This window comes from Falco punctatus (genome assembly GCF_963210335.1).
Source record: "Falco punctatus genome assembly, chromosome: 7".
Classification (NCBI taxonomy): domain Eukaryota; kingdom Metazoa; phylum Chordata; class Aves; order Falconiformes; family Falconidae; genus Falco; species Falco punctatus.
Genome location: NC_137587.1, coordinates 65385591 through 65413317, shown reverse-complemented (window position 1 = coordinate 65413317; position 27727 = coordinate 65385591). Strand labels below are relative to the sequence as shown.

General features: G+C 41.9%; 1 long non-coding RNA gene across 1 annotated transcript in view; it reads left to right on the top strand.

The window, feature by feature from the left end:
- Positions 1-1079: 1079 nt before the first annotated feature.
- Positions 1080-27727, top strand: part of LOC308067805 — a 65602-nt gene continuing 38954 nt past the window's right edge. Inside the window, exon 1 of the long non-coding RNA XR_013929743.1 lies at positions 1080-27727. This exon is cut by the window's right edge and continues 15312 nt beyond it. This is a non-coding gene — a long non-coding RNA (uncharacterized lncRNA).

Sequence of the window (27727 nt, the reverse complement as noted above, 5' to 3'; positions counted from 1 at the left end):
CAGCTCTCCCGGAGTTCAGCAGCCCCTGCACGCAAAGAAAGGAGAGAAATATTGATGGTTTTGCTGTGAATATTTTTCCTTGCATTGGTGGTTTGTTATTCACATGTTCAGCATGGCTCTGATATAAAGTAAAAGATCATTTGGGATCCTCTCTTTGGAGAGAAGTTATATCTCCACAGGTCTCTGGAGCCTGGTGTTTCAAAATAAGGTCACTGAGTGAACAGTGGTATTGCCAGGTGGTTGGACTCCCTTGTCACTGAGGAGGATTTATATGAGGTGGGAATATCCTGGTGAGACCAGCAGATGACCTGAGTAAACCTAGGGGCATGAGACAGATTTCTTCACTGCTCTTGCACAGACAAGATGATTCCAGCTAGCCAGCGTAAGCTACTATGCTCACCTCCCATGCCAGGGAATTTTGCCAGGGAGTCATGCCCTTCCCTGACTATTGGAGAGGCCAAAACCTAAACCTTGTCCCCTATCACTTGGAAGGGCGAAGGTCTGATTTCCACCCAGACTGGCTTTGCCCCGCTGTGCTCTATTTTACAGGTTATGCTAAGGCTTACTTTTATTTGCTCCCAGTGACAGCACAACATTTCAGGCCTTGTACTGTGACTTCTCTGCTCCGTGCCATGTCCCACCTGTGTGCAGCCCTGGAGCTGGGGGCTGGACCCCAGAGGTATCCTGCATGCAAGAGAGCCCTGATAAAGTGGTCTTTCTATAACCCTTGCTGTAGCCCTGTGTTACACCCCCTCCTAGTTACAGCATCAATTCCTGGGACTCTGCAAAGCCTCACGCAGTATCTTGGAAGTATGTTAGAGGTCAGTGCGCTGGTCTAACTTACAGAAAGTGTAGATACTTTAGGACAATTATATACTTGGTAAAAAGCTCTGTTTGATCTGGACATTTCTTTACAATGTCTTCTTTGGACATTTGTTTGCAATCAAACCTGAAACCTTAACTGCCTTTGTCTTTGAAAAGTTGAAAATAATGTTTTGTGCAGGACCAAATTATGTCTCATGCATAAAGCAGAGATGTACCCATCACAACGCCACATAGCCCCCCCCCCCCCCCATTTACAGGTGCAATACTGCATGTGCTGAAATCCAAGTTGCCTTTAGGATACTTGGCACTATGTGATCTTGTACATAGCTGCTATCAGTAACAGCAGTGCTGTTGCTAACCCTACTATTGCTACAGCTAGAAGAGAGGGGGTGGTAAATTTAAACAGGACTTCGGTGGCAGCCAGTGGTGCCCCACTGGAGTAACTGCATGGCCTGAAAGAACAAATGCTGTGTCTTGGTGGGTACAGCTGCCTTTGAATTAAAAGCTCCTGATTAGTCTGCCCAGGCTGGGACTGGAGTTCAAGCAGCAGCACCTGGGGCTTGATTTCACTTCTTGGTGAAAAAAATCCTTAAGAATTCCTATTACATTTACATTTTTTTTGGATACAAATGGCAAAACAATTCAGCAAATGGAACCTTTACAGCTGAGAGATTGAGTAACAAGGGAAAGAAAATGTCAATGCATGTTAAAGAAAATTTAATAAAGCAAATAAAAACAATATACTGACACTGAAATATAATCTTAAGGTTCTGACTGGAACTAACTGAAGCCAGGAAATTCTCAGCTAAGTGTTCCCTCAGCCCTCTTAAATCAACCCATTTTGCTTAGGCATTGTTGCACATAAGCGCCTTTATGAGATGGCCCCAAAACACCGGATGATAATATGAACACTGAGAAGATATTTATTTCATCAGGTGTATGTTTGGATATAGCTGTGATGGATGTATCAGCACTGATTCTACAAGCCATTGAAAAATCAGCTGAACTTTAAGTATACGCTTACAGTTTGCAGAATCAACATCCCTGCTCTCCAGGAAAAGTGCAATCTGTAAGGTGGTACTTAAGACACAGCAGTATTACCAAGGTCCCTTTGTAGATACTCTAATTCTGTTTTTCACAGGTACTAAAGAATTGATCTTCACAAAATCTATATGTTGAGGCACCTTCATTTGCCAGATGAGTGGCTAAGGTCCTGAGAGATTAAGCGATTAACCAGCAGTCTCAAAAGGTGTGCGTGGGAGTGCCCAGACTAGAATGTACGCTCTCAGTGCCTCCGTTCAGCATTTTATCCCTGAGATGTCCCACTCATGGACTGAAAAAAATTAAAAGGTTCAAAACTTGGGAAATTAAAACTGCCCTGCAGGTGTATTGTGATTCGGTGGATTTTAAATAGAGCTGAGAGGAGGCTAACCATGCCCTGCTGTGGGTTAGGATTTGGTTTTGGGAACTGAGTGCCACCAAAGCTAGAATTGCCCAGAGTCCTACTAAAATCAGAGACTTAGGATGAGGATTGGGTCAGGATGGAGCTGCTGCACATAGCTGCTTTGGAGCTAGGAGAGGACTTTGGGATGGATGATGAGCATTCTAAGCGGCATGGTTTACTCAGCATTTTTTTTTCCCTAAGCAATGTTCTGAAAGAAAATGCTGGCCTTGAAAAAGGAGATAGAGTGCCACTTGCATCTTTTTTCAATCTTTCACTGGAAATCTGGCCCTTAAAATGTATTTGGAGTTTTGATTCTTATTTCTTATGCAAAAAAAAATGTTCTTTCTCACACAACTAATCCTGTGAAAGCCTTCAGAGTCTGCTTGAACTGGTAGGTCTACAGGTCTTTTGGGTGAGATAATATAAGCAATGGTTTGTGCCAAGTGCTTGTGCTTTTGTTCCTCCACCTCTGAGCGGTTCGACCAACCAAATTTGAACCTCCTGATATTGTTTGCAGTTGAATAAGCCAAATTATATCAGCCAAATATATGCCTTGCTTGTTCTTCTTGTTCACTAAATGCACCTAGTATCTCCCTTCCAGAAGCATGGCAGGAACAAACAGATTTCTTGCTCGGATTTGCCATGCTGCTGGATTCCATGTTCAAGAAGCTTTGACCTGGCTCTGCCTCTTGAGTCCTCATTGCTAGTTCTGAGCGTCATTTTATTGAAGAGCCTTCACAGCCCATATCCATCCTGCTTATCACTCTTACTCAGTATTGACAAATCTATGTCTGCTTCTGACAGGCCACAACTAATTGATTCTCTATCAGCAAAGTTTTCCAGCAAACACTTTTGCAGTATTTGGCCTTATGAGTTCCCCACAGACTCAGGGAAAGGTAGTGAAGATCTTCAAAAGTATGTGTTTTTGTAATATTTAAACTATGCATCCTCTCTTGCTTGCCACTACAAGCCTGTTGAAGACAGAGAGGCAGTGACATGGGACTAATCCAGAATTCTTCACTGCTTTTACCTTTCCCCCCCCCCCCCCCCATTGTTTTTCATGCACCACCACATGCAGGTTGCCTTGACATGGTGTTGCTCTTTGTCACAGTCAGGCTGTGAGATCTGTGGAACTGGGGCTGTGGTTTTGTGCAGTCCCCAGAATACTGGGATCTTAATCTGTACTTAGGACTCCCGGAATCTGTGGCGGGTACAAGCATTAAGCCGTCTCCTCTGCTTGTGTAGCAGGAAAATCCAGTAAACTCATCTGGATATAGCTCAGCCCTGCTTTTAATTCCTTGCCGGTGGCCCACACTGTCCGTGGTTGACTGCTTTGGAAAGTCTCCGAGTGCTCCTGCTACTGATCTTTAGCACACCCAGTGATTTAATGAGGATACGGCTACCATGCTGAAAGGGTTAGATGCAAAGATAAATATCAGCACCTTTCTAGGTTACAAGACAATCTTGGTTTGTTCCTGTAGTCTGAGGGTAAGAAGCCGTTCTGGTTGTTTTTTTTTTTTTTCCCCCCTTAAAATCCCATTTATTCACTGTAGTAATTCAGGGCCTGGTTTCTCTAAGCTTTTTACCTTTCCATGACTACAGGGCTGGGCCAAATGACAGCATAGCCTGAGCTGTCAGTCATTTTAATAATTATTATTAACCCCCTGCTGATGCGTTTCCACATGAAAGCAAGAGGCTCTTTGGCACTTTTCTTACTTTTCTCTAAAAGATGGAAGGTGGAATAACAAAGTTCTTAATTAGCTGAGCTGGTGTTGGAAAGCTCAGTGTCAGATTTCCAGGTCAGTGTTTGATGGAGGAATGATAGGGGGAAGTGATGCATCGACATTGATTAAAGAGCAGTGATGAAGCCAGATAAAATTGACATTTAATTCTACCCAGCTAAAGTAATGTGACTGACAATACTTAAAGGTGAACAGTCTTATTTCTTGAATCAACAATGCAACCTGTAAAAACATCCGTCACAGCAGTCTTTTCTTAATTACTAACATCTAATTACCCCCAAATCAGTGTAGCGCACTGATTAAAATAAAAGGTGCCTGCCACTCTTTCTATTTTGGGTATAGCCAAGAAGGGCAAGTGATATGAAATTAAGTGGCACGTCCAATTGTTTCATCCAGAGACCTCGCAAAGAGTCCTCAGCTCTTGTCTCTGTTCTCCATTCCTTAGTCAAACAGAATGGTAATCCCATATGAGGGTTTTTTTCCTGGATGTTGACTGGGGACAGCTCGCTGGAAGCACTGAGAACACCCTAGAGGGGTGCAGGAACACTGCAAAAAGCCAAGCTATTGCCTTTCCTGATGTTAATAGTGGGAAACAATTAATATTTGATAAGACTAAACTTGCTATTGTTTTGTTTTTAAATGTAGTGTATTTTTAAGCTTCTTTAAACTAGCAATTTAATGTTGATCCACTTTAATAAAAGACTGACCCAGCCTTCTTCCTTCAAGCTGGCAAAAGGCTTTTGATGATCATTTTCCATCCCTTAGCTTCTTTCCCTTGAAAGAAACAATGGGAGTAGCAAATATAAATCCCCCCAATATCTTATTTTCTACAAGGGGTCTGGAGTGCAGCTGATTACTCTGAATATGTTCGTATTGCAGAAAAGAGTGTTCAGGTGATAACGCTTGAAGTAGCAGTTAATGCTCATTTTCAAAGTCTGATTGAATTGAAATATTGCTTGTTGCACCAAGGTGACTAAGGCAGGAGATAAGATCCCAGAGAAGTAGCATCCTTTTATCAGTAGATGGTAGTATAACAACGTGGAAGGAGCATAGCTGCTCTAAGGTTGTCCCAAGATCCAAGCTGTTACACTTGAATCTTAAGTGAATAACAAGACAAAGAGAGGCAGAGAATAAGTTGAGACTCCTGTTTATGTTTTACTTTTCATCAAATAGTAGTTTACAGTGGAAAGAATTAATGTATGGTTTTATTCATGATTTATGCATGGTTTATCTAGAGCAGTGTGAATAATTGATTATTTTTGTTCTCTGGCAGTGCAACAAAATTAAAATAAATATGTTTTTTTGAAGCAAAATAAAAAAAAAGTTAGGAAATCAAACAGTGGAAAGGAAGGAGCAGACTCTTTTGTGTCAAAATAAATTTTTATTTCTCTCCAAAACAACTGTTTTGTTCCATACATGCTTTGCTTTTAAGGATGGTTTGAATCATTTAACATAAAATTAAAGGAAATTGCCAAACAAAACAGTTGTAGTTCAGTTCTGGCTTGTACATATCAAAATAATGGGTTTTAAACATTGATTCCTTTCCTGTCTCAAAGGCGAAGAGTTTGGTGAAACTGGGACAAGCTTCCCAGAAGATGGGTGCTGCCAAAACCAAAATTATCACAAGAATGTTTCAACCAAAGAACGGCCTTCCAGGCTTTTGGTTTGGCTGTGAATTTCCAGCTATGAAAATACAAATATATTGGAATAAACCTACAGAGGGGCCTCATCCCTCTGTAAGCCCACATTTGCAAAGCTTTTTATTTTTTTTTTTAATTAAAAGCAGACCTTTCCTGTATGTGAGCTTAAGGATCCCAGGGGCTGAATTCACAATGTAAATGCACTTAGGCTAAAGAGATCTGTATTGATTAATATCAATAGAGGATATGGCCCAGTAGGAACAAACTCTGCTTTTTGATGTAGTATTGAATTTGTATGTGTTGAATTCTGTGCTTTGGAATTAAAATCCAGGATTCGATAGGGAAAAAAAAAAAAAAAAGAGAAAAGGAGGGATTTGCAGAGATACTGGCATCCACTGTTTTCACTCTCCATGTCTTCTTATTGGCAAAACCACCATTGTATGGGTGATGTTGATGGAGATAAAGGGCTTTTTATTTACAACTGTATTTTAATTCAAACCCTACTCTTTGTGTTTTGTAAAAATGACAGCTTTTCCTTATGAAATTCTGAGGATGAAAAGAATCTATGAAAATTTCAGATTTCAAGCACATTCTGACCAGGTCTGTAGCTCACTGAAGAGTGATGCTATTTTTCTTTGCCTCTCTCTTTTTTCTTCCCCCTCTCTTAAATTCTTTACTGGTAAAAATATATTTGAAATTATATCTATTTTTAAGTCCACTCTAACAAATATACACATGAATTAAAATCAATGCTACAATGCAAATGTATGAATGAATAAGAGAAAAAATGCACTAAAATAGCATATCCACAAGAAGGAATGGTTCGTCATCAGAAGCCTGAGGTGCGAGTTCCCGTATTGTTTTATTGCATGCTTATGTGCTTTTGCAGTTTAATGAGATCCACAGTTTTTAAAGTTTATGCAGTGAGGTCTGCAATTTCAGAGCAGGTGGAGCCCCTTTCCGTAGTGCCTGTGGTCGAGGATGCTGTGGCCAAAAGGAGACCAGGGGAGTCTCGGTGGCTCTCCAGTGACGGGGGTGGGGGTGGGGCTCTTTGCGGTGAACCTGGCTGTCCAGCTGCAGGGGTGTCCCTGCAGAGCCGGGGGTGCTGTCACAGGCTGGTATATGGTGGGATTTTACTTTTTCTTATAGTGGTGAACATATCGGCAACGTGCCTAATTCTGCTGTTGGAGGCTGTGATAGGTAAGGATGCAGCGAGAAATGGTTCTTCATCCTGTTACTTCAGGGGTTGAGGTCAGTGGGTGTGTATAGATGTGTGTGTGTCTATCCCCTATTTACATGTTTAGTGTCTGTGAAAGAAACCCTGTGAGGAAAGCTCTGTACAAGCTCTTACTGCATTTATTTTGCTAAATCCTCCGTTGTACTCTGCTCTCGCTCACTCTGCCTTCCTGGGGGCTGTGCCTAGGGTTTGCTGCCAGACACGTGATATGATTGTAGGAGCTAGGGAGAGCCAGGGGGGGAGGCAGGGGAGGTCTTTCACCAGCAGCATCTTTCTCCATGCCCAAGAGGACCTATTTTGTGTTTCACATAGCGTGACTGGGTACAAATCCTGTTTGGCAGTGCAGTGGCTCAGTGCCGACGGGCCTGCCTGCTCTCCTGTCGTCGACACAGAAGTATTGCTCTGGAAGGGGTCTGGTAGCTGTGGCTGAGGGAGCTTAGCACTTTAGGCTGCACATGACAAATTATTAAAGTGCAGGTATATTCAGAGCCTGTGGAAAGGGAGAAGGACACACGAAGGCTTTTCAGAATACCAGGGTGCATAAAAAACAGTCATTGCCTGGTACATGCAGTACTTTTATGGGGACGGTCAGACTGTGTCAGTAATATAGTAACAACACAACTCACACTGCAAATGCATTCAGGCTGTGCCAGGAGAAAAGCTGTTACAGGAAACTTTCTTTTTATGCATTTCCATCTAAAGGCACAACACATAGGTCAAGGGTTTTGCTGCCATACCTGAATGAGTGCTCTGGCATCTATGAGGTTAATATTTTCCTGATTGACTTGCCTTTACATCCTAAATTTTTAAAAAAATAATAATTAGAAAATCTGTTTAAAATCATCCTGATAAACTAAAATCATAACAAACTGGCTGGCCATAGACAAACTGACCCAGTTTAATTTGTGTTATTGTGTGTACCAAGAGGAGAGATGATACCCTATCCACAGCCTCATCTGGGCAGAAACATGTGTTGTACTTAAAGGAGAACCCCAAGAGATGGGTGAGGTTTATGTCAGTGTGGGAACCTTCCTAGATGGAGAGATGAACCCTGTGCAGAAAGAATGGTGCAACTGAAGAAAAGGACTCTCAGTAACTTTAGGTGCCTTTAATTAAGGTGAGACTGGTGCTACCATGCCTGAGTGCCCGTTGTTTATATCTAGTGCTAGAAGGCCAGCTACATGAACATGGAGCATCTTGTGCTAATGGATTAAATCCAGCTTGGCAGGAACCTCACCTTTCCTTTCCAAAGAGCAAACATGCGTGTGTGTTTGCACATCTGGGACTGACACTCACACAGCCTGGTGAACCTATGCTATGAAACGGCAGCGTGGTAGAAAGCATGATGGCTACTTGCAGCTCAGATGAAGGAAAGGCAATAAATCTTGCTTTCCATTCAGGTAGGGGAACCTTCAGATGACAGGATGGCTAAAATAATGCAATTCTGTTGTCTCAATCCTATTTCAGTAAAACCAACTGTCCAGTCTGGTGAAAAGTGAGCCCTTCCCTGAGGAACTGGATGAAAGCTGTGTGTGTGCCGCTGGATATGCCTGACAGGAGAGGGCCCAGGCTTTGTGGCTGAGCCTGGAGGACGTGTTTTACAGTGGCATCTGAGGGCTTGCTCGTCCCCAGGGAAGCCAGGCTTTGTTGCACAAGGTGCCAGAGCATGAACAGGCCAGCAATGCTGTCCCGTGAATATATAAAAAGCCAGTTCCCAGCAGGGCATGGATGGTTGCAAAGAGTCTTCTGAGGCTTAGTGCCTGTAGGCTTGTCTGCATAGAGCAGGTTGAGAACAGTGGCATCTCCTCAGCGGGTGGAGTCTCTGCTTAGATATTTAAGTCTTAAAGCCAGCTTGCTGGTTAATTTAACAGAAGTTACTGTTGGAGTGCTTTGGAGACAAGTGAGCAGAAGTGCAGGCAGAGAGGTCAGGAACAATAAAAACAAAAAAAACTGGCACTGTAGAAGAGGGAGAGTAGAGGAGAGACGTAGAGACCCTCTGTAGGCTGTGTGAAGGAAGAGGAGATTGCCCTGTTCACAGCAGTCTCACCTCAGGTCAAATATTACTCAACAGGCCTGGGGAAAACGACAGAAGAAAACACGCCAGGAAGAAGTAAGCCCGGGGTGACTGACTGTTTTTGTTGAGCTGCATACTTTTTGACCTTGCTAAAGTAAAGAGGAGATGTCCGTGTTGGGAGGCCCTGGGAAGAGGCAGTTCCCAGGCCTGATGAGGTGGGACCCAGCTCTAGCAGCGCGTTTGCCGAGGGAGGGAGAGCGGGCTCCTGGTTTTTATTGTGCAGCTGTAGACCAGAGCTCTTCCAGCGATACGGCTCTTCTTGCAAAGAGAAAGGATGCTGAAACTCAATAGAAGTTTCCATTCCCTTCGCTTCTGAGCTCATGCCACTAAGGAGTTTGTGCAGCTCCTCTGATGCACTCACAGGCTGCAGTAATAAATAAACAGAGGTTGCCCAGGTGTATCCAAAGCCAAACTCCCACCTGCAAACTGCATCTTTGATACTGGGATCATTACTCACTTATACAGAGCTTAGGCAAAACTGAGGAGCAGTTCAAATCCTGGGCAAAATTCCTGTCATGCAGGTGGATGCTGAAAAACAGGACTGACTTGTGTGGTGTATGCTGTGTTCAGTAACAGAAAGTCTGGGATGAAAGCGTTTCACAGGCTTCTCTGCCTTGCTGAAAGCTTGATTGAGAACATAAAACTCTATGTGTAGACAGTTGTTTAATATCACTTTTAAATACAGTGAAGTTAGTAATTTTCTTTGTAATTTTTCCAGCTGCTTATGTGCAAGTCACCTCTGGAGAGCACTTTCTGTGCTCTCAAAATCAGGAGTTGTTATATTGCTGAACTAGCTATATTTAACTAAATATTAGTTTTTGTATCATAAAAGCTACACATTTTTCATCTGATAATCACTAGAACAGAGAAATGTGGCATGCTTATGCAACGTCTGATATTGGGTCTAATTAGCTACCATTCTTGGATCTTTGATGGTTTGAGTGGTGTTCTAGATAGACTTTGCTCAGAAGCCTAAGCAACTATTATTTGAGTGCTGTTCATCCATAACCTGTTACCAATTGCATTAATAACAAGATCAAGTATAACAAGACTTACCTTAATTCTCCTTCTCCCTGCGGTCATCTGTCCCCCCTTACTGTGGCAGTCCTTAACTTCAGGGACTCCAAACTTTTCTGTTTGGGGTGGGATTTCTCTTCTAATGAACTTCTGCAGCTTGAACAAGTCAAGTCTTGAAGACTCCTGTTCTAGTCTTCTGAGAGAAAAAGGCACTTCTAAGGTGTGATTAATCTAATCTGAAAATAGACATTTAAAGGACTGAGATGAATAGCATTCTAGGAGTGATTATTTTGGTCTTGCCAACTACCTTAGATGTGGCATTCACAATGTCTAAATATAGATGTAATGAATTTGATCCGTGGTGTCATTCTGTTAGATCTGATGTAAAGACTGTTACAGTCGATGGAAATACTCTCATGTAGGTGTAGTTATATACTGCATTGATCTTATTCCTGATCCCTTACTGTGCATTTTAATTTGAGCCAATACTGTCTCTTCTTTCAAGAGGTGGAAAGAAAACACAGTCAATTACACCATGAAAGCCATGAAGCTCTTTCAGTGATCCAAACTGACTGGGAAGTTACATTTGGAACCATTCACCCATTCCATTAAAAAAATACTAGGGAGCGTGCATCCCTATAAAATAATGATGGGCAGAATAAACTGTCTGAAAGTATCTTGCCTACTCCATACCATTTAATCAAGAAGCAGTGAGTGGAACTGGCCTAACATTTACAAAGAGAGAACTGACACAATGCATATTTGAACACCATGAGAAATAGCATCACTGGGGACAGAGAGTAAGTTTAGTTAATAATGAATGGCACATCCTATAAAATACCATTACACAGTGTTCAAGGCCCAAGAATGATGACATAATTATTAGGAGACTGGGAGATTAAGATATAATTTAAAAAAACATGACAGGGGAGGGTGTAATTGGGGAGACAAAATACACAGGAAGTTTGTAATTTACATGTCAAAATACCTTTTTCATGTTTTGATTGGATTGGACGCCGCCTTTCCACTTCATTTATCTTGGCTTCAATTAGAGGCAGGAGAAATGACATCTCATGTTCATATTCTTGACACACACTGCTCATAGACACTTTCTAATTCTAACAGACAGTGAGGGGAAAAGGGAAACTCGATTCTGCCTCCGTCATGGACTTCTTAGTTAACCCCTAATTTGTTTCTAAATGAGGCTGTCACTGTGGTTCAAATGAATATGCGCTTAGGAATCAGGGTGTGCATTTGGGTATTAGCTTGTAGGCAGGGCTTTGCATGTTGCATGGCTGGTTGTACCCAAAAGCTGCTTAGCTGGGGGGGGAAAAAAAAAAACCCAAACAGCTAAGAACATTCCCCACCCCCCAATGAAGAACTTTCCTGTGTGAATGGCGCAGGCTTTTTTATCAGAACAGCCATATTCACAGTGCACTTATAATCATACAGAGCCATCTCCAAAGGAGAGGATGTGAGTTGTGATTTTCCCCTTCGGCAGAATTTTTGCTCTTTTTATTTTCTGTCTGTCTCTTTTATCTGGTGTCACCATGTGTTTCCCATAGAGCTCTGAAGTCTGCTTCTATTTTTTACAGGAACTGTGCTCTGTTTTACACCCATCCCCACCCAAACACATACACTAGAAATGTCAAAGGTGTGTTTGAGATAAAGCCATGTGTTTCATCAGGACTGAAGTATCTGCTCACCTGAAGGCATGTATTGAAGTCTTTCCTCTCTTGGCAGCTATAATTACCCCCTTAATTCTTCTTGTGCTTCATCGCAAAATCTGAGTTTTAGATTTTTCCAAAGGCTGTTGGTTTTGGTTTCCTTTCTTTGCAGAAAGGAGTACACAATTTGCAGTGCCAGAAAGAGGGCAAAAATTTCCCCCTCTGTAGTACTTCTGACCTCTAAAACTGGGGGCCCTTTAAAGCATCCTAAAGTGTCCAGCTGCAGAGGTACTCAAAATCATCAGTCACTTTTGAAAACATGGGAAACAAGTTTCTTTCGGGCTTATCAGTAACTCTATTCATTGAATTTCCTGATAAAGCAAAATTGCTCCTGGAAATGCTAATCAGGAAATATCAGAGAAATAGTCCTTGAGAGATCTCCTCTGAGAGGGACTTTGACTCACCAGACGGAGAGAGAAATCAGAGCAGCTGTATGAGGTCTCTGCATATTCTGTGCATGTCCTGAACTCTATCAGAAACCCCAGAAGTGACATGAAACTGGATGAAGTGGGCAGTGCTGCTCTTGCTAATGCTATTGCATTTTTGATATTAAAGCCACCTGCAGCCATGCTGGGATCATTCACCATAAGGCTCCCTCTAATACTGGCAGGAGCACAGTATTCCTATTAAGTACAGTCTGAGCACCTTGAAAATGGCTTCAACTGCAAGGTAAAAAAAAAGAAAAGAAAAAAAAACTTAGAAAAAAGCTATGCGATAAATAACTGCCTTTAGGAAATACAGTTTGGATCAGACCAGTCATTCGTCTAGCCTGGATGTCTTAGACTGCCCCAGAATTTGTTGTCCAGGAGTAGTATGTGACTAGCCACCTTCTGCCACCCTTTCCCTTCATACGTCTCCAGCATCTGTAATCATTGGATTAAAGATGTGAGAGGGTACATTGCTGCCTATCCCTTTGATGGACCTGTTGTCCATGAATTTCTCTAATCCCTTTAAACTCTGCAGATACTGGCTGCCTCCACAGCCTCCTGTGGCAGCAGGTTCCAGAAGTTCGCTAGCAGTGTTGATTCACGCAGTTTTACAAACTGCTTTTCAGCACAGCAGCTTAACATGCATTGAAAAGTTTACTAGCCACACCTAGAGATGCTGATGCATTGAATGTTCTTCAGAGTAAAATACTATGAAGCTTTTAAATGTATAGTAGTTTGAGTCAGAGAAATACCCCAGTCCTCTGCAATCTCCAGGATAGTATGGTCTTACTCTCCCAATGTGTATTTGTGTGTAAGCTAAACCATTTAGATAGTCCGTAGGAAGTCAGTAGGACTGTATGTAAAGTTACTAAGGTACCTATTTGCTACTTGAGGCGTTGTCTAACTTTTTCTGGAAGAATTGTGTCCCAAACATTTATTATGTTGTCCCAGCTCCCTACCAAGGCAAGTAAATAGGAAATAATATTAAAAAACTTGCCCTGAAATAACTTTGGCTGTCAGACAGAACTTTGATGTGGTTAAGGGGAGTGTCTCAGGTGTTCCACAGTCTAACAGACACTTAGGTTATGGCTTTTATGTGAACAGAATTCAGATCATTTATGAATGTATGAGTGGGTAAACACCAGGAGGAGGAATACAGCTGAAAAAATAACTCATGGATTAGCCAAGGCATCAAGTTCAGTTTTAAGTCATGTTAGCTAAGTTGAGTGAACTCTGAACAACTTCACTCAGCCCTTGATTTTGTATTTGTTTCATTAAAAATAAGACTCTGGATTTGTGGAATGGAATATGTTAATTTTTAGCTGTGTCATGAGTTAATCTCCTGTATTCAGTTTACAGTGTGCCCATCTGAAGGTATCTGGGCAGTGGAAGGGCTTTCAGTATTTATGCTGCTGCACAAGGTTTACATATTAGCAATTTGCATGCTAATATGCAATACCTGCAGTCACCAAAGTTAAAAACTGCTAGTTCATGAGTTATTCATGTGCATCCATCCCATTTCTGCGTAACATTGGCATATACAACAGACCCTTTCAACGTGAGTACTTCCTGTGCTTGAGTTTGGTTTTTTCTGTATTTCGTTTGATGATACTTGAGAGATCAGTACAACCTTACACTGACTGTTCTAATAAGAATTACACAAAAGGAGAGCATACACTGGCAATAGGCTATCCTCAGGGACCCATAGTTTACTATGAAGAGTCTTCTGGCAGCAAAAATTATGTTTGCCACTGTGTTGCATGACCCACTTTGAGCAGGGATAGATTGATCATCTGGAAAAAGCCCTGGCCTGGCTAAAAGAAAGATTGGGCAATAGAAATCTGTACGTCTTTATTTCAGTATTCATCATGATCAAGGACAGAATGGAAAACACAGGCCAAGGGCCTTAACTGAGGGCTGTGGTACCCCAAAGACTCAGGCTAGCGCACACTGCATACATCATTAAGCCACTGGCAACAACATGCTGAAGCCCTGCCCAAATTTCAATTCTTACACTTCAAATAGTCTCAGCTCTCACCAGACAAATTAATATTTAATGCACAAGTGCACGCTGTAATATTCCCAACTGTGCAATCTAATATTAACAGCTATTTCATAAACCAACAAGGCCCATTCAATTGGTGACCATTTAAACTATAACACGCCATTAAACCGTAAAAGCAGCCATGAAAACATGATTAAGATACATGTTTGTCAGTCCTTTGCTAAAGAAGGGAATGTAACAATGTCGGTACAAAAAGTCGGCATGCAGTTCCAGCAAGGCTGGTCAGAACAATACAGGGGATTGCGAAGCAAATTCCTTCTAGGAGCTGCAGTTTGGTTATCAGAGCAGAGTAGATCCCACCCACAATAATGTACAGATTTTAATAACCTTCAGTGAATCCATGAGAATACGTGGCACCATCTGGCTTTCATGTACTTGTGCTCCTCTATGGATGTGTCTGCAGAGTCCCCCTGTTTCTGTGCTAATTCTGCACGGGCTACGTGATTCATGGATATTTAATCAGGGTGACAGTGCAGTGGGAAGGCAACTTCACCCATGTCTTTAGGAAGCCAGTGGTACTGCGCTCAATCTGATTCTTCTAATGCTCACATTCTGAAAACTATACTGGTAAATTGGAGAAGATGCAGAGGAGACAGAAAAGAGATGCCTGGAGTAATACAAGGGCTGGGGAAAATGCTTTGCTATGTGATACTCTCAATCTTTTTAGCTTATCAAAAAGAAGATTGAGAGATGAGTTGTCTTCGGTGTTAAGTGCCTCCACAGCAGGAAAATGCTAGTTTGTAAGAGGTTCTTTAATCTGTCGGTGAAGTTCTATCAAGAACCAGTGTTTTGATGCTGAACTGAAATGACTTAGACATACGTTTATCTCAACTCGGGTAAATAAGCAGTGGCAAGTTAAGGGTGATGATGATTATTTGTGTGTGTGTGTGTGTGTGTTTCTATATCAAGACAAGAAGCTTTTTTGAAAAACGTACTTATTCCTTAGTGTTTTCTTGTTGGGTATAGAAGAGAGGGGCCCTGTGCATTATAAAGGCCTAAGCAGTCATTCTCCTTTCTCTTCTTTCATAGTCCAGGCTTTCAAACGAGTTAGACCTGAGTCCACAAAAGAATGTGGAATTTGATGTTGAAGGTATTGAAACACAATTGAAGACTTTGGCCTAAGCAATTAAACTCTCTTTTTAAATATCATTAAGCAAATAGTGTCATATGAAATGTCTTCAGATGACTGAATTATTCTTTTATTTTAGAAATAAAAAGAAAATGGTCTGAAATTAGGTAGAATAGCAAGGTGAGACACTAATCGAAGACCAAGTGTGATGTTAAAGGTGATGTGTGATGTTAAAGACGCAGAAGCAGAGAGAGCTGATGGTTGTAGCCAGTCCTAGAAATGAGCCCTGGACCAGCCAGTCATCAAAGCAAGGCAGGTCTGTTCCAGCAGCATCACGCTAATGTTTTGGGGTTATGCATGTGTGAATGTTGCACGTACAGGATACAGGACATTGCAGGTATCCTACTTCTTCTGTATTGTCAATGTTTTCTGAGGTTATCAGCTTCTAAACAGGAATAACTCTTGAATTATTTAACTATATAAAGCTACTTTTGTGTTCTCAGATTTGTGCCCATTTGTTGTGTACAGTGCAGGCTTTTCATTACATGGGCAGTCGTTACATCTTTGCAAATATTCACCTTTGGTGCTCCGGTGTTCTTGATTCCCTTATTTTGCACTTACTGAATGAGCTGAAGGCAAGACCTTGGAGGCCTGTCTGTGTGCAAGCAGTTTTAATGGAGGGCCATCTATCATCCGTCTGATAAGCAAGGGGAAAAAGGTTGTCTGAACTGCACACCAGCATTACATTACCATGCATTGTTATGCCTGACACCGAATTTTTAGTATCATTTTTAATATAGTTTTGTTTCGATTATATTAGTTTGTGGTTTTTTTTTAATTCTACCCCCCCACAAATAAGTCAAACAGGTTTCTTGTGAAGTAGTAGACTAATAAAAAGGGCTCTAAAATGTTTCCTTAAATATCCTCCTTCATCTAAATAAGTATTCTAAAATATACAGAGGTTCAGCCTGTGCTTTACTTATATGCATTTTTGAACTTGGTGTTTTTGGAGGTAGGAACAACTAGTTGATAGACGACTTGCAAGTGACAGGTTGTAGTCAAATGTGAACCAGGGCAGAAGTGACCAAAAGCCAGTGAAGTTTGATGTCTAATCTGAAATGACCTGTTTGTCTCATTGGAAATCTCAGAAGTTATTCAAATCAGAAAAACAGCACTGCAGATGGTACCAACTGTCACTCCTTGTTGGCAATCACATTAGAGAGCGCAAGAACCTGAGCAAAGCTTTTCAAATCGAGGACTGCAGCTATCTGTCTGCTTGCCTGCTTGTCTGTTGTACCTGGTATAAAAGGTAAATCTGTTTTATGAAAAAAGTTGTTCAAAACATACTGATGACTTACTTTAAAACCCAGAAATTTTGAACATAAATGATGTATCTTTCTGGCCTGGTTTTCAGTTCCTACTTTTTTCTCCCTGTACAGTGGCCCTATTTTTGTTTGTTTGTTTTGTTTTTCATTCTGAACTAAGGATGGAGAGAGTAAAAGGAGGAAAAAAAATTAAAGCTCAAATAGAATAAAACCAGAGAGTGTCTCACAGACTTCATATCTGGATTAAAATATATCTCTTTTTTGTGTTTTATTCTACTGAATAATTAGAAATTATCAAAAAAGTTTCTTTATAGATCAAAGTTTTGCCCTTAGCTGTCTGACTATCTATCCATGACCTTTCTGTAGGAAACTACCCAGGCAGAGGAATGACTCTGGTGAGGTTCTTAGTCTTGTGCTGATTTCTGTAGAACAAGGCTCTGTCTATTGTAGCTATGTATTGCAGCTACAAGGGGAAAGGAGGATAGAGTGGAGAGTCTTGTAGTGTTTCTTGATGCTCTGAATTAATTTGTTCCCTGCTGGAAACTCCTCCTCAGAGGAATTGTGTTGCCAGCTTTTTCGCCCTTCATGGAGTGCATGCAATTGCCTTGGTGTACCTTGACACAAGCCACAGAGATAACTGAGGGTCAGCTTGTGGAAATCAAGTTATTTAATCTGAGATCTGAAACAGTCTAGGAGCCACTGGACGGACTGGGATGTTGAAAATACAGTGATCCTATTCCTCTTCACTCACCCTCAGACAGCAAACCAGAGTGATTCAGCAGGGGAAAAAAATATATAGCTCTTTATGGACCAGTCCTTGCTAGGACAGAGGAACATTATTTCTTTACATGATGGAGCTGTAATGATGATAATGATATCATTGACTGGAAACGGCCTAAATTTTTGTATCACTATGACAAGTAGGAAGAGAGATGCCTCAGGTAAAGCAAACAGTGAGTCAGATGTCTCTTCAAATCAGACAAGGCAGCTTAAGGGATGTATTGTTGGCTGGTGAGCTGCGTGGAGGAGCAGCTGAGAGGCATCACCCAGGCTGCGGAGACCTGCGAGCGCCTCTGAGCTGTCCAGACTTAGGTGTGCTTCCAGGCTGCATATGGGAGCAAAAATGAGCTGTGCATCATCCCCAGGTCTTCTGTTTCTACCTGCACTTTGCCTTCTACTGAACAAAATAAATGTGGGTGCATGAATATTAAAAGCTGTAATATATCCTGGTCAGGTGCCCTGACTGGATGAGTGGGGACCAGAGCCCTGCAGCATGCTGCAGTGTTGCTCACTGCTCGCTTGTTGATGACCAGAAGACTTTGATCTGTCCCTGTTTTGCACGTAGATGATCACTGGCAGTTCACTTCGTATCTCCTTGCTTTGATTTCCACACCTCTAAAGAGCAGGGAAGATTTTTTCCTTCTTTTAAAAAATACTCAAAAATCTCTCTCCAAAAAAGTGCAAAGTAATAAGTAGGAGTTACTACTCAAAAGTATTTTCTGATTGGCATTGCCTGGGTTAATTTTGAGCTGTCAGTCCATTCCCTGGGAGATGATCTTTCGCAGACTTCATAATATTGCTGTGGGAAAAGTGCTGTATTTTTGTACAGTATTATTATTGGCTTGGAAATAACCAACATGAAATGATTTCTTTAGGTTTTCTAGCAGGAATCCCAGTTATTCTCTTCTGCTGCATTACACAAATACGCAACATGTGATGCTACCTGGTGATGGGAGACAACAGCTTTATAAATAAATGCAAATGATAACCAGAATGTGTTCTGTAGCACTGAAAGCTATGCCTATAAAAGTATTGGCATTAGTAGGAACGGACAGCTTTATTTTCACCTGTGTATGACAGTGATATTAGAATTTTAAAAATATCTGAGAGAAAAGGGGAATGATTCAGAGGGAGTTTGTTAGCTTTGGAAGTCGTGTGAAAACTTGGCTTTGAGTTTTAAAATCTTCAGTTTCGGGGGACTGTTTTTTATGGGCTAAGGAAAGTATTTCAATTTTTTTGGCAGTTGAAGTTTTTCACTGTTCTTTGGTTACGTTGCCATGCTGAGCTACAGACCCTAGTGTGCAGTCAATTATACACTCATGCTGCTTTCAGATTCACTTACCCAGCGATGATGATTGTCTGTGAGCAGAATCCATCAGAGAGTTATTATCTCCAAAGCAAAAGCCTCAAATGTTCAGGCATCTAATCTGCCCCTGAAAATCAGTACCTGTTCTCAAAAACACGAGACCTCAAATGACTTATTATTTTGGATGCTTGAAGGCTGGAAACACTTTTGAAATCTTGTCTGTAGCTTAACAGTTCAGGGTTGTCTCGGGTCCATTGGCCAGTATTAGTCAGTGTAAGAGGTGCAGGTATTGCAGGTACAAGAGGTCATCTAGATCATGTTATAATTACATGAACCTCTTCATTGTGCACTGTGATACCCACAGTAATGCTAGATAATGGTTTAGGTAGCATGCTAATTGGCTGTATAAAATGAGTGTTTTAAGCAGTAAATCTCTACCTATCCCAGTGTTTATGACATGCACACGATTAGCAGATGTGCTTTTTAGTTCTTCTAGACCCCTGATTCTGGCCACGATTTTAAGTCTGGTGTTGGACTTCCCTTTTCACTTTCAGGATTTGGGGTATCCGGGCGTAGGTTAGTTCTCTGTGGCTGTTTTCCCTCCTTGTCTCCAGCATTTATATGTTCATGTCACAGTTTAAAAGCAATTAAACCTACTCATGGTGGTCCATATTGCAGGACTAAATAGACAGTATGACTGCTTTTGTAGCATCATAGCAAAACTTTTGGTATTCCGAGGGTATCTTGTGTCTCAGATCAGAGTCTGAGAAAGTGTGATAAATTTAAAGCTCCTGGTGAATGAGTCGGTTTATGTAACTGTTTCCTAGTGCAGTATTTTTTAATCATAGTAGATCAGCTTGAAGAGGTTTACTTGCCACAGTTTCCCAAGTCTTGGAAACTGCTCGGTCATTGAGTTTAGCAGCCGTACGAGAAACTTGTCTGAAAGTTGGTATCAAGTTTGAGCTATTCATCCAGGCTTCACCTCTTGCTAATTGAGAGAGAGGGAAAGGGCTATCTGGAGGTATGTTTAGTCACTTAGGGTGAATCACCATAGACAAGAGGCCATTAAACTGAGCTAAAGTTAAGTGAGATGAATCCCATCCATTATGGAGAAAGGTCAACAGAACATCTTCACTTGCCTCCACACTCTACAGGCCAGAATATATTTCCCAGTACCTTCTAACAAACTTAATACTAAGCAGCGAGGAGCTTCTCTCCTATGTGGCAGGAAGATTGCTGGAGGGACTGAGCTTTGGGTGTCCTGTATTCTGGCAAGGTTGAGGAATTTTGCAAACTACATTTTCAGGTGACTAAAGAAGTCGATTGTGCCCATTTTTCACAAGAAGTCCCAAAATCCTCAATAGTACTTGCCAGCTTAACCTGAGAGAAGGACCTCTCTTGACCAGCCCCCAAATAATCCAGTTTTTTTAGACACAATTGCCAAAAACAAGACTCACAAACTTGACTACTTCTCTCCAGATGGCCACCTTGCAGAACAACTGCTATTTTGTTACTTTTTATGAAATGACTGGGAAAAAGTTTGTCCAGAAATATAGTTTCACTTCTCTGTCCGATCCTGTTATGGTGTAACCTTTTAAGGCCAGAACATCTTAACCTGAGAATAATTAGAAGACATCCTACAAATTAGGAGGATTTACGGCACAGGTAAGTTTTGTCAAGTGACAGAGGAATTAATATCTTAATGAAATGAAGGCTCAATCATTTATCTTCATCCTTAAAAATGAATTGGCCTTTTGGGACACCTGTCTGTGATCATTGTAGTGAAGGAGTATTTCACAGCTACTGCATCATCTTTGCAGCAGTGGAAATGACTATGCAAGTCCAGCATTATGGAAATAGCGTTGCAGGAAAGCCAAAACAAGTCAAGCTAAATCTGTACCACTTCCCATCAGCTCAGGATTTCTTGCTGATGGGCTTGCCCATGCTGACGTGCCTGTCCCCTTCCACACACTAACGCCCTTTGGAGCACTCTTTGAAATGTGGCAGCCGGTACAGCGAGCAGGGCTCTGACAGTCCTGCCGTGCAGGACTCCAAAACACCTATTGGGACTCTATGACAATCCTTTTAGAAATCAGGACGGGATGGCACAAAACAGGGACATCTGGCAGGTTCAACAGAATGGATCAACTGCAGATTCCCCTGTTGGTGAACTTGGCCAGCAAGCTATTTCAGCAGATGTTTGTCCTTAGGCATTGAATGCTTTCTGGAAGCGTCTTTCCTCTGCCTCTCAGGAGCAAATGCCAGCACAATGGAAATTCACATAAGCTCACTGACCAACGTTAGGAAGTATTGACCTGATGATGGGCTTCAGAATGTAAACTGGTTTCCTTGAAAGAACAGAAGCTAATGCCTCCTCCAGGGAGTTATAATGAAGAAATTCAGAGTATAAGGAGCATTCATGTAGTGTTTGTCAGTGGTTCTTGGGTACAGTCTCTCTTATTTTTGGAACAATTTCATCTTTTCCAATGTCTGTTATTTGAATGCTATATTGACTCTGCTCTGTATACTTTCAAGCAGGTATATTAAAAATGCAAGAGGAACTGCATTTTGAAGGGGGGGGTGGGAGAAAAGAAAGAAAATAATTATTGTTACACATTGCAGCATATTAATGAATACATTAATAATTGATCCACTGTTATGTTTTCCCCTAATAGTCATCAAAATCTGTATAAACCTGCACTACAATACATAACATCTCATTACAACGTTTGCTCAAAAAATCAATGCATATCTAAGTTATTTGTGTCAAAACTCATTTATTTCCACAATAACATGGACTGTCAAACCTTGACATCCTGTTAATAACATCCAGTGCATTTGCATATTATTCAAATATTTCCTTTTATGAAATGGGGGACTTTTACTTACACCGTCCTACTTGCAGTGCTTCATATATTTGCACATTAGCTCAATTCACACAGTTATAGAAGGGTTACCTGTGGCAACTAATTATACTGCACTTTATGCATATTAATGAGCCTTGTGAGCAGCCGTCCTCTGTTCTATGGTGAGATGAGGGGGGAAAAAATAACAGTGTAAGTGGGAGACCTATTACAGGCAAAACGCAGGCGAGTGGAAGACAGATATTTTATAATGTTTTCTCTTTGATGCCCACAGCCTTTTAGAACAGACTAACCTGAGTGGGAAAAATACCTCACAGCAGTCCCAGCAGCTTTGAGGTCAGATGTGAAAAATATTACCTTTTTTCCTTTTTTTCTTTCTCGCTTGCTTTTTTTTTTTTCATCTTTCTTTTCTTCTTCTCTCCCTCTCCTCCCTCTCTGCTGCTACCCTTAGTTTCTGGATCCTGTCTTTGCAAGGTGCTGAGTGCTGCCCTCAATCCTGGTTGAGATCAGCACCTCACAAGATCAGTCTTTTAATGCGTAGCCTAAAGCCACTGTCTGCCCTCTGATGAAGTCATCTTGAAAAAGGCCTTTTCACCTGCCTAGATGAGAGCGACACATTTTGTTTTGAAGGAGCATTTCAGCAGCACATGCTAGCAGGAGCAGAGACCCAGCTGTAGGCTGTTCAAGCGATTCCTGTGACCAGGTGTCACAAGGACAATGAGAAGAGTCGAGCCATGAGAATGGGAAGAGTTGGCAGCCCCAGTGCAGTACAGAGAAGGGCCACATCCTGCGCATGCAAATGCCACCCTCCGTAAAAGCGGGCAATCTGTCAGCCTAGAGGTCTTGCAAAGGGCAAAAACCGGCGGAGGGGTGCGTCGGTGTTCTTGGAGGGCACGCAGGGCTGAGAGATGAGCTGTGCTTCCTTGCTGGGGTGTTTTTTGGGATTGTCTCCACCTACTTAAAGAAAAAAAAAAGAGAGAGAGAAAAGCTCTGCCGTTGTCACAATGGAAGACAGAAAAGGAAGATTTGATTTTATGCAACAGCAGATGTCTCCTAAGCACTAATCACAGTGTCAGATAGGAAAACTAATCATATTTCAGTAGCTTGTTCAGATCTCTGATTAAAATTCAGTGATACCATTCCTGGATCCTAAAATGCAACAGTGATCAGAAACAAAAGAGAATGTATCATAATTAATGCAATTAAAAGAGCCCTTTCCCTTTCTTTTCTCTCTCTCTCTTTTTTTTTTTTCTCCTTTCTGGGTAAGCTATGCTGACCTTACCAGAGATTAAAACCACTCTCCTCAGGACTAAAATCTGACTCAGTGTGGGAGTAAGAAATACCAGCTCTACATAGCCATCTCCAGTGTGTGAGTACACAGGATCCTGGGCACATGGGAAAATGAACAGGCTTGGTTGCTTACTCCTTTCAGAAGTGGGGAGAAGGCAGATGGAGCTGTGCATCCAGCCTCCCTTATTTTCTGCTGCATACAGCTCTGTTGGTGATATGGTTATTGAGTCAGGACTGGCAGTTAGCATCCCAATCTACTCTTTCTAGGACAAGACAAATCTCCAGATTCTGGATTTTTTCACAGTCAGTCCCTCGGCCACCTGCCATGCGAATCGGCCAGAATTTGCTGAGTAAATCCCGTCTTAAAGCAGAGCAGGGTCCGTAATTTGAGTGTCAATGGAGTGCTCAGTTAATGCAGTGCTGAGAGATTCAGACCTGGATGGTGCTGAGCAGCCCTGGGGCAATTCCCTTGCCATCAGCTGGCCTAGGTAGAGACCTGAATCAAGGCAGGAAGGCTGAAGAGTGAAATCAGGCAGTGCTGTGTCATGCTGATTGTGATTTCAGGTCTCATAACCCATGGATTTTCACAGGGAAAATACTTTCAGTGAGGATTTGTTTGCTTTGGAAACAAACTATTTTTGATCAAAACCAGAATGAAAATTATTTAAATGATACACATTAAAAATAAATATAAAATAGACAAATAGTTTAGCTGAATGTAGGAGAATATTTTTGTAGCAAAACAGCTACAGCAATTTTGTGATAGAGGACTAGGGGAGAGGGTCCAGCAACAAAATCCCTATTTATACCAGCCAAAATGACAATGCCCACTTCATTTAAAACAAGACTATATACATTCCTTTTTACTTTACGATGGCACTTGAAGACTTTTGTGGACTGTATATGATTTAATGCAGCATCTTGGATAGGTGGAAAGCTTCACTGGCTTGTTGTTATGAGAGCTTTGCTCTGGTGGAGGTCTTCGGAGTAATTATTTTGTGCTGTGTCCCATACCAACTCTGAGAAAAGGAGTATGAGCGAAAGGCTAGTTAAGAGATACAAGCATTTATTTTATTCCAGGCCTTCTGAACTCTGAGTTGCTACTATTAGGTGTTGAAAAAAATGCTCTGGTACTTCACTAGAAAAGCTGACAACCTGCTGTCTTATTAACATAACTCTAACATGTCTGAGAGATCCAACACAGCAGATTGATTATGTTCATGTCTCAGCCACAGTACTGATGATGATATGCTAGTAAATATATCAATGCATCACCAGCTTCGAGTGCAGGAGCCTTTCTGTGACATTTTCTGAATGAGATATGAAAATGAGAATGGCTTGTGCATCTACTCTACTCAAGTAGCTAAGTCGAGGAGGCTGCACTGTTAGGCAGAAGCGCACCTAGCAGCAATGATTAACTGTGTGGTCTTGGGAGTGTCTATTGTAGGGGTGTCACTCAGACAAGCAATGCAATAGCTTCATTTGCAGATTCCCAGAATAAGAAAAAGTCAATTTACAAGGACTGTTTTCTTTCTGAAGGAACAATAGGTGAATCATGCCTAAACCAAGAGATTGGCCTCACTGTTGCTGTTCTGTTTCTGGTGGAGGGGAGCACGATAGGCCAGGAAAGGAAGTGGATAATTATTGCCTTGAGGCAGGTTAATTAGCACAGGTAAGGAGCATGGCTACAATCAAAAATATCTGTCTTTACTTCCTTTCTTTTATAGATTTTCTATGTGACTAGACAAGTCACGTAAGCTTTTTTTGAACCTAGATGTAAAATGGCAATAATAGCGGTTGCTTTCTTCTGTCCTTTATCTGGCTACCCGTACCGTGTCTAGCACAAGGGAGCTCTGAGCTCAGTTGGTTTCTCCATGTGCTAAACAATCAACTGAAAGGGTACAGTCACAATAGCAGTTTGGAACATCATGGACGAGTTACTGCAAAAAGTTAACTCAGGAATGAACATTTCAGCCAAGATTTGACTTTGAATTGTCAGGTGTGAAGCCTGAGGGACTTTCTAACCAAGCGTTGGGCTTCAGACAAAGAGGAAAGTGGCAGGCAGTCCGGGATTAGGGGTCGGTCCCATTTCATTTTTCGCTTGCGACGACTGAATTATTCCACTAACGCTGTCTTATTCTTTGGACACCAATGCTCAGTGAGTTAATTAGGGGTATTGATACAGGTTAGCTTAAGGCACCTAAATAAATACCAAATATATAAGGCCAGTTTCTCTAGAAGTAACCAAGTTGTACTGTAGATGTAAACCAGTTTCTCATGATGGAACCAAAGTAGAAAGCACCCTCACAGCACCTAAAGGTTTTTCTGGTTTGTGTCTAGGAACAGCTTTTCCCTCCAGCAGCTACCAGCACACTGTGGGAGATCAGGCTCTTACCTTTGCATCACTGCCAGCAGGTGTGAACTCGTCCAGAGCTTTCGGGTGATGGGCAGCTGCATGCGACCCCACAGCAAACCCTCTTGGGCAGGTTCACCCAAAGAGGTAGTTAATGCAGTAACCAGGTATCCTCACCAGTGTAGGGGGGCAGAGCACGTATAAGAGTGAAACATCATTTTAGCTTTGAATTTCTTTTTGTACAGAAGCTAATCTCTCTGTCAGTGACAGTGGGAAAGGAAATAAACTCCCTCTTGCTGAGGAATGTGGTAGCCAAGACAGGAAATGGAAGCCAGACTAGATGATCATTCAAGGAGTCCATGTGTGGTCTGATCTGGCAACAGCTCGCACGTGTCCTTGCAGGAGTTCACTCTCTGCTTAGGCCTGTGCTGCCAGGGATGTGCTGGTGCTGCAGACTTTATTGCAGCCTTGGCTTTTGGGGGAACCGAGAGCTTCTGCAAACAGCACCACTGCAATTCTGACACTTATGGGATTTTATTGCCCTTGGCAGCAATTCTTTCCTAATGTAAAACTGAACTACTGTATCTTACAGGAAAGGACCTAAACAATGATGTATTCAGGCTGATGGGACTGGATTAACCCATTAATAAATAGGAGGTGAAGAGAGCAATCTTGTTGAACGTAATGTATGCTAATGATGTGACCTGGCTAATGGAGCCCTTTTCTATATTCTGTCATTGCGCACATCAATTATGCAGCCTCAATTATCATCCTGTTTTTGTATCGTGTGGCTGAGAAATGAGAGACTTAATAGAGATGTTTCACCCAGTAAAATGCCTGATTAGGTTATGAAAGCAGAAACTCAAGGAAGAGAAGAAAAAAAACCCCTTTGTTACATTATATCCTGATTTAATTAGCCAAAAGATATTATTCTCTGTAAGGGCCTTTGAAGTTGTAGAAATATTGCTGTAGGCTCAGCAGCAAAGATGACTAACTGTCTTAATACCTACAGCAAATACACTGACATAGCACTTACATACAGACAAATCTTAGCTAAGCATTGCAAATTAGGCCAAGATCATTGTTTACGCCATGTGCTTAAGGTTCCTGATTAAGGGGGAAAGGAGGAGAGTCAGAGCTGCAGTTACATCTAGGAGGAAAATAACCGCAAGCCCGTGCTACTAGTGACATCTTGGTGCATGTGGTAGACGGCGGGGTGTGTGGTGGCTTTTGATAGCAGTTCTCAGAGAAGTATGTTTCCCCCTCTGTGCTGGGTGGTCCTCTCCCTTTGTCTTCTGGTTTTTGCTTGCTTTATTTTATTTTTTTTTTTCCTGGAGTTTTACTAGCTTTGAGATTCTGTGTCCCTATTGCAAGCCTGGTGATAAGGACACATCAGGTTCGTTAAAATCTGTCAGGTTCACTCACCCCTTGTTGCCTCAGGATGGTTGCAGGTATTTCTTGTGTTTCTGACATGGATGCAAATGGTAGTTAGCCCTGCAGGACAGGGGAGGACCTTGGAGACAGCCCAATAGGTGATGAGAAGTTACCAGAGGGAAAAAGTGGAAGAAAAGCCACTTTTTTTGCAGTAGTTGAACCTCTAAGGGGAGCTGTGACCCTCGTTTGTGCTTGCTAGACAAAATCTGGAGCTTTTGACTAGGTGGGAAAAAATGTAGTGGAGAAGGAAGTAAGCAGTGGGACGAAGGTGGACTGAGTTAAGCCATCTCTGCAGTCCTTAAGGTAGATCCAGACTCCCTTGCCTTCAGCAGCATGATGCCTTTGTACCAGGGAGAAGCCAGTCCCTTTCAGACCTGGTCTGAAGACAACTCTGAGTTTTCGTCCTTAGTGGCAGAAGCAGAACTACAAACTACATCTTTTATTTTGTTTTTAAAATAACCAGCCAGCTAGATCCCTGATAAAAATCACAGCTCTGATTCACACAGTTTTTGACTGGATTGCAGGGGCACTGAAAGCTGGTGTAAAGCAAGGGTGAATCAGGTCCTTGGCATGTCAAAGTTGTTAGTTCTTTCCTTCCCTCAGGGTCTCGCCTGCCACGATAAGGAATGATGTCATGCTCATTGAGAACGTGATTGGAATGACAAAACGCCTGGAGTGCTATATTCACTCATCTGCTATATTCACTCATCTGTGCTCGGCCAGTCCATCTTCTAGTCTCAGTAAATAAATTGAGAGACTCGGGGAGAAATAAACACCTGGGCCAACTATTCCAGCTGTAGCTCTTGGGTTTGAGTGCCTCCGCTTTTGGGTGTCTGTCCGGAGAAGCGCGTTTATGGCCTGACTCTGAAGAGCTGAGTTCGCAGCTGAAGCTCCTCTTAACTGCGGATGTCTGTCGCTTCTAAAAATGGCTGATATTGACCTAAGCTTTTAAATGCCTCCCTCTGCAGCAGCCAAATAAAATAGCAATAAAACTGTGATTTGCTAACTCAGAGCAGCATGTTGTCACAAGCTGTACTTTATCACTGGTGCTAGCAGGCTACGTAACTCAGCATTAAGTTTCCTGATTATCATATGCTTTGTGGACAG